Consider the following 7716-nt stretch of genomic DNA (forward strand, 5'->3'; position numbering starts at 1 on the left):
TAGATACTGGCTCAGGCTCTAAGGGGTGGAATCGGTCACGTTACCTCGGTGTAAATCAAATGTGCCTCCTGCATGGCAGCTGGCTGACTTCAGCTGCACGCTCCCCATATCAGACTTATCAAACAAGTCTGATGTTACATTTGACTGCACTTGTAAAGAAGGTTGTTTGGCTGGGGACTGATTTTGCTGTCACTGATTTCAGTAAACCAAAAAAGCCCATCTCTGTTAGTTCGCTGATGAGACCACGAGCACTGATGCGACCAGGAGCATCCCCTTCACCCTGGAGGAAACGCTCCTACTGCCTCTTTACCAGCACTGGGATATGTCTGTTGATATTTCATTAACAGACATTGATAATTCAGTATTTCATGAGTCAGGGAAGAGACTACAGCTTTTCATTCAACTTTTCTTTTCCGTGAAGTAGTTGGAGTCTGGGCCTCCAGACCCAAGTGACCATATCATCCTCCCATTTGACTTTGGTTACCCTTAGTCCTACCCAACAGTAGAGTGAAGCATTCCCAAGAAAGCAAACAATCCTTCCTCCAAGTGCCAGATGTTTCCCCACACACAGAAGCCTTCTCTGCCCTCAAAGCCCACATCCTGGCCAGCTCCTGATGGATGTGGGCTAACAACTCGTACCCAGGAGCGGTGGGCAGGAAGCCTGTTCCTCCTCTGTGCTGTCCACGAAGCTGCTTTTTATTTCTCAAAGTGCTTCTAAACTGGCAGTGACATATTCATGGGGAATGTCAGCTTTCATTGGAGCCATATGCCACTTTAGAGGACAAAATATAATCTTTAGGGAAAAAAAACCCAACCAACTTCACACATTTCCTAATCACTCCTATTCATCTAAGCCATCCATTTATTGCTTCCCATTCATCTCTGGTTTTAATGACTCAGCTGGTGATTTCTTGCTTATATTGAATCAGTCCCAATGCTATTATCTCCTAGCTATAGATTCACTCATTTTGCTGCAGATTTTAGCTCAATTTTTTTCAGCTGTACAGCTGGTTCCAGACTGCCAATATTACCAAGTCAACACAACAAAAGTAGCAAGGCAATGAAAGTATATGATTTGTATTCCATTATGAAATTTTTAAAGACCTCCTCTCTAATATTTAGTGTTAAATCAATAGTAAAACTTACAAGCTTTCCATCAGGTGATCATTTAAAAAGTCACAGGACCAATTAAAAACATTTTGCATCTCTGCCAAGGACTGTCATTAGATTAATGTTACAAATTAACTCATAAGTGACATGCAAAATAATCCCATTTGCTGAAGCATGCCCAATAATAGTTAATCTTCCCTTTCACTCTATGGTTTTTGACTTTTATAGGGTGGTATTTTGGCAAATAACATCGATTCATAACTTCTGCTTTCCATAGCTGAGCACAGTTTATGGTTTCTGAGCAGACTTAATCATTTTTTTTCAATTCTATGGCATACATGGAGATATTTGCTAAGGAACAGGAATGAAGGATTAAAAAAATATCAGAAAATGTGTTGTGGACCAGGCAGGAGCAGCCCCAGGCAATGCTGATGGCTGTGCTGGGTGTCCTCTAGTTATTCTCCTACATGTACAAGTGAGTCTGACCTTGCTAAACATCATCCTTTGACCTTAGGAAAATCCACATCCCAGTACCAAGCTCCTCTTACTCCAGAAAGGGACAAATTCATCTGGGTTTGCATATTTAATTTCTCTTGGTAACACATATTGAATTTTTCTTAGATAGTTTGGCGTCAGAGGATTATCAGTATTATTTCTGTCGTAGCTGATAAACAGCTGTAATCCACTCGCTGGTTTAGGAATGGGAAAACCCCCCAGAAGTGAGATAAATCCAGGTCCTGGTCCTGTGAATGTGCTTTGTCTTCAGGGTGTTGGTTGAGTTAAAAGGGAGATAAACGAAAGCATGGGGTCATCAGGTTGTTCATGGAATCATGGAATGGTTCGGGTTGGAAGGGAACTTAAAGCTCATCCAGTCCCAACCCCTCTGCTTTCAGCAGGGACACCTTCCACTAGACCAGGTTGCTCAAAGCCTCATCCAACCTGGCCTTCAACACTTCCAGGGAGGAGCAGCCACAGCTTCTCTGGGCAACCTGGGTCAGTGTCTGACAAACAAATTCAGTTTTCATGTGCAACATCGAATTGTTTTCCTGGCAGCTGAGGAACTTTCCTCAGCTCACACCAAGTGTGAACCTTGCCTTTTTTAGCAGGAAACGTTGCAGGTTTTAGCTTTTAAAAAGCTTCCCTTTGGTTCAGCAATACGGAGGATTCTGCTACTGCTAGGAGTGGCACGAGGACCAGCCTGGAGCTTTTGGAAGCAGTTCCTACAGGAACATCATCATTCTGCACACATGGAAACATTTCAGGAGAGAGAAGCACACCTAAAGAGCAGCCAGCTGACCATATACCCAACACTGTGCTCACCATCAGTGCTGCAGGGACAGCTGGAGTGCAGGGGAAGAGGTATCTCGAAGCGAAGGGTGATGGAAATACCTTGGCCCACCCCTCCTGTCACAGATGCGTTTTCACATGATTAGTCCCACCAGAGTCTGAGGCATGGAAGAAAGCCGTAGAAACTGGCTTTAAATTATCACATAAGCAAGGACACATTAATAATTAAATAATAAATTAAGTAAAGCTTAGCGTTCACAAATCCTTTGTATGTTTTCCAAGCACTTCCCATTTGCTGGCAAATTAATGTAATAATATGCAAGCAATCAGGAAGGTGGCTTGGATAATTTTCAATTAGTTGCTTCAAAATGCTTTGAAGATAAATCTAGTCAGATTTTCTGAGCTTACTGACTTGTTCCAGCTTATTTGTGCAAATACAATTGGCTGCAGCTGCCTTAAACCATTTTTAAAAACTTGCAGTGCCACTGCACAAAGCAGATTTAACTGGGCCAATCTACTCTGCCATAGCAAAAATCAACCAGATAAAAGTGGGTTTTATGCTATAACACCAAACTCCTTCACCCTAATGTCATTCTTTCTTTAGTATTTTTTTTCCCTCCCATAGATCTGACCAGTGACAAGGAGGTTTTCACTCAGGCACTGTACTGGGCTCTCCAGTTGCCATTACTGCTCATGAATCTGTGTGTCTCCATGGTTCTTCCAATGTAGACACACCACCAGCATCCTCCCAACAGCTGTCCCTGCCCACAGCATGGCATTATTTTCCAGCATTTGGATTCTTACAACCATTTAAGGATGTTTAATATCCAGGACAACATTTTTTTGCCTTTAATCAGCTTTTCCCAATGATTACCAGTTAGTTCCTATAGATATCCCTTCTTCGTTTCCATGCAGAAGATGCAAATTGAGGCAAACCTTATACAAGAAATTAAATAAAATGAGCAAAACCCAAATGAAGAAAGTGAGACATGGCTCTTGGCCGCTTCTAAAGATAGAAGCAATATAAGTGCAAAAAATGCAGCATCCTGTGTTACTCAATGCAAGGAGGTCAACTACAGGATAAATATAATAGCATAGTGCTGACATCTACCATGGTTTACAGGAACTTCCTCTTTTCATCCACCTGCTTTGATCAGTATGGAGGTAAAAACAAAAAGAGCAAACCAGAGGAAACAAGACCATGAAACTTTGTGGAAGCCATGCCCCAAAAAGAGATGAATTTGGCACAAATAATTTGAGGCCTTCTGTTGTAGGTGGTGTGTTAATATTACAGAGAATTACTGCATCCTCCTCACAAACAGAGGGCAACAGCATTGCTGGAGCAGCAAAGCCCTTTCCACAGGCTTTTCTCTTCTATTCCTGAACCTGCTGGATAACAGGCTTTTGATTGAGACATCTCCTTCATCTGGCTTTTTTTGCACTGAATGATCAATTCATACACTCCACCAGGCTGCAAGCCTCTTGCAGGGTATCTGGAATCTATTTTTGACTTGATCGTAAGAGCAAAAGCAGAAACACAAAGTTGTGCTTGGAGCCAGAACTATTTATACCCTAACTCAGGCCACTACCCCACTTTCTGCCATCAACCATTCAAAAAACCTAGAGAAATCTCCACATTTCCACATTTTTTTTCCCTTAGAACATCCACCACACCCCTGCTCCCACAGCTGTTAGAAGTGGGTTTCACATGAACTGTTGCTGTTGAAGAACTATTCCTTCATGGGGTCTTAATGCCTTATTCCTTTTAAATGGATCAAATAGATCAAAGTTTGGAGATAAAATACAAATATTAAATTCCCAATTTCTGCTGCCACATGGGAAGAAATCCTGGGGCATTTTGTAGTGCTGTAAAGGGAGAGATCTGACATGGGGCATAGCCTCCATGCTCTCTCTTTCACACACTGTGGACAAAGGGGGTTGGAGGTCAACATCCAAATTACCTCGTACTTTTTCCTGAGTCAAGGTTGCCTTCCAACCCCTCTTCTCCATAATGAGTGGACTTTCTGGGGAAAATCATGTACCATAAGGTCATATTGCTCTATCAGCCAATGACAGTCTTTAGCTTGAACTTTCTATGACAAGTTCTCCAGCTCAACGCTATGTTGGTGGGCTTGATGCCCACTCATTCCTGTCTTAAACCTGATAGCACCAAGCTGAAGAGAGCACATTGGAAGACTAAATGCATCACGGAAAAAGAAAGCTGCTGATCATCAGCATCCCCTGCAATGTTCACCGTCCTCAGTGAGCACAAGAGCGCACGAGTCCATGAGATGAGTAGAGGGTGGAAACATCACGTCAATGGGAACACGAGAGAAAGAGAAACTACAGAAAGGATTCAGCTGAGGGAAGAGTATTTCCCACACAAGCCCACTTTTTCTTTTTTTCCTCAGATCAGCAAGTAACAGCTTCCCCAAACAGCCCCTGGAGCACAAGCTCACTGGTGCACACCACTTAGCCTGGATCTTGTTTAACATTTAGCGATGTTCTCTAATCCTCTTAGGTATTGGTCTTGAGATTCCTGCCAAGCAAGGGAACAGTGCAGCCTCCCAGACAGCACTTAAATGAACTCACTGCTTGAAATGAGCCATTTTGCAAAATACAGTAGAACTCCAGCTGTTCATTTTTTGCCCAGCCTCAGATTAGCACCTAGGAAGTCGCTACGGCACACAAAATGCAAAGTTAAATAACCCCAACTTCTGTGTCTTAGGTGACTCCCTAGGAAGTCATTCTGCATTAAGAGTGGGATTTATCTCTCTTAATTACTTGTTTAAAGTACTTAATTTGAGTTTGACATTCCTATTGTCTCTCTGTTGCCCACTGCAAGGAGATCATCCCATCCAGGTTATCTACAGCCCTCAAGCCATGTCTCCACAATACCTTGTGTGTCACTAAATCACCCATTACTGCAGATACAATCTGGAGCAGGAACAGGCACATAACCATATTTCTGTTGGATTAGCCAAGCTTATTACGCTGAGCTTATTCTGACCTCTTGTTGGCTACCACAATGCAAACAATATTTGATCTAGCAGGAAAGCCAGATGGTGCAAAATTAACCCTTTCAGCACAAATCTGATGTGGCACCAGGGAGTTTGGACAAGATCAGTGCACAGGCTCATGGAACTGTAGCACTTCTGACTCAAGAGTTTGCAGCCTTTAAGTTTCTGGGCACCAAGCACTCTGTATCCACCCTCCAAAGATGAACTAAACAAGAGCATCATACTTCATCCACTTAGAATGTTCACAACGTCAGCTTGTAGTTAATTTGCATTTCATCATGCAACACCCTAGATCTTGACACACAGTGGTACATTTTGGGATTTCTTCTAAGAGGTCACATCCTTATTGTGTAACCAAGAGGAAATGATGTCCACTTTCAAAGGGATGACTTCTCTTCATTCTCTGACCGAAAAATCCCAAACCAGTCCCATAACCACAAACTACAGCTAAAACAACTATGAGATGAAGGGTGGGAACCCAGACCCAACGGGACAGAGCACAGGATCAGCATGCTGGCAGCATGCAGGGCTGCTGATCACTGCCACCAAGGATGGGCAGAAGAAGCCAACTTGAAAAGACATCTTCCTCAGAAACTTCAATCCTTTTCAATGGTGAGTCCTCCTGCTGCAAGTTCCTACAGCAAACGTCTAAATGTAGAAAGCACTGAACATCTCAAGGATGGCCACAAATGACCTCTTCCTCAGAAATCTCAATCCATTTCAATGGTGAGTCCACCTGCTGCAAGTTCCTACAGTGAACATCTAAAGCACTGAACATCTCAAGGATGGCCACAAAGCACAGCAGGTTGCAAATGGGCAAGCATACCTTGGCTGTACTGGCTGCTTCCACAGCTGGCTGCATCTAAAGAAATAAAAATCCCAACTGATTGGAAGAGGTGAGACTCCACTGATTCCTTTGAGGGATGCTGGTGGGAAAATGCTGAGCAATACCAGTGTGCATCAACAGGTCTCCCTAAGAAACCCAGCTCAGTGTGAAACAGCAATCCCCCACACACATCCATATACATACTAACCTATAGAGAAAGGTACATACACAGGTGAGTGAACACTCTCTACAAGCACCACGCGGTTTGCGAGCTGTCCCTCTTGCAAGCTGGCAACGTCTTCCATCTGCCAACGCTCAATCAGGTCAGTAATTCATTCTAACTGCCAGAGAGCAAATTGCTGCCAAATGGTGTTTCTTCCTGAGATAAAGGCATAAACAGGCATAAAATGTTCCCATTGTCAACCCAAAACATCTGCTGGAACTCAGAAGCATTTGCTGTCCACGGGCAATGTGGGGACGGCTTCTGCTTCGTACCCTCCCTTTGCTCATGCGTGAGGAATCACAGCCCCAGACAGCAGAGAACAGATTTACTTGGAAATCCCAAAATTGCCTTCAAGGGATTCCTGCTTCCGTGCAGCAGTGCAGTGAGGTTTTCATTTCTGACACAGGAACTTCTCAATTTTCCTTGCTAAGGACCTGCTCACATTCTACAGCCCCTACCAAGGTGCTACATGAAGTGGACACAGTGGGATAACCTTGTTCTTATCAGCTCAAACGAGGTCACTGAGGACTGATTTTGATCAGTATTCCCTAAGAAATGATGGGCCTGATCCTGTCGTTGCTGCTGATCCATTCGCAGCGTTTGCTCACGCAATTCAAGCAGGTTCTCAAGATCTCTCACAGCAAGTAAAAGGTAAATCAAGGGAATAAAAATGGGCTCGTTTCTGGTAGTAGGCAAGACAAGTTTTTTTATTGCCTCTTGAAAAAAAAAAAAAAGGAAAAAAAAGAAAAAAAAAGCACTATTTTAAACTTTATTTTAAAACAAGAACATTGGAGACAGGTAATCAGTGTACCACAGGCTGGATACCTACTTTTCACTCCTTTTAATTCAGTTTCTTCCGCATCTTAAAATACTTTTTTCAAGGTTTTCCACCAAAATAAGAGGAAAACACGCAATGCTAAAGGGATGCCAGGCTGATCAGGGTTATAGGGGGACTCCAGAAAAGGCTGATTCTGTTGTAACCAAGACCCACATCTGGCTCAAAGGGTCTAAATCCTCCATGAGATTGAATCGGCTCCAGCAATACAAAGGAGACCGCAAAGCTGCTTTGAAAGCACTGCAAGGAAATCCCTTTTTTTGAGGGGAATTCTTATGCTAACATCTGCCCTGGCCTCGATTATGCTGAAGCGGTGCAGGATCAGACGGGTCAGGGAGGGAAGGCGTTTACAAGGCAAGGTAGAGCAGCCTTGCAGCTGGGACAGGGGCTGAGCTTCTGTCTTCTATGGGGGTTT

The sequence above is a fragment of the Antrostomus carolinensis genome, unplaced genomic scaffold, assembly GCF_000700745.2.
Source record: "Antrostomus carolinensis isolate BGI_N321 unplaced genomic scaffold, ASM70074v2 scaffold10234, whole genome shotgun sequence".
Classification (NCBI taxonomy): Eukaryota; Metazoa; Chordata; class Aves; order Caprimulgiformes; family Caprimulgidae; genus Antrostomus; species Antrostomus carolinensis.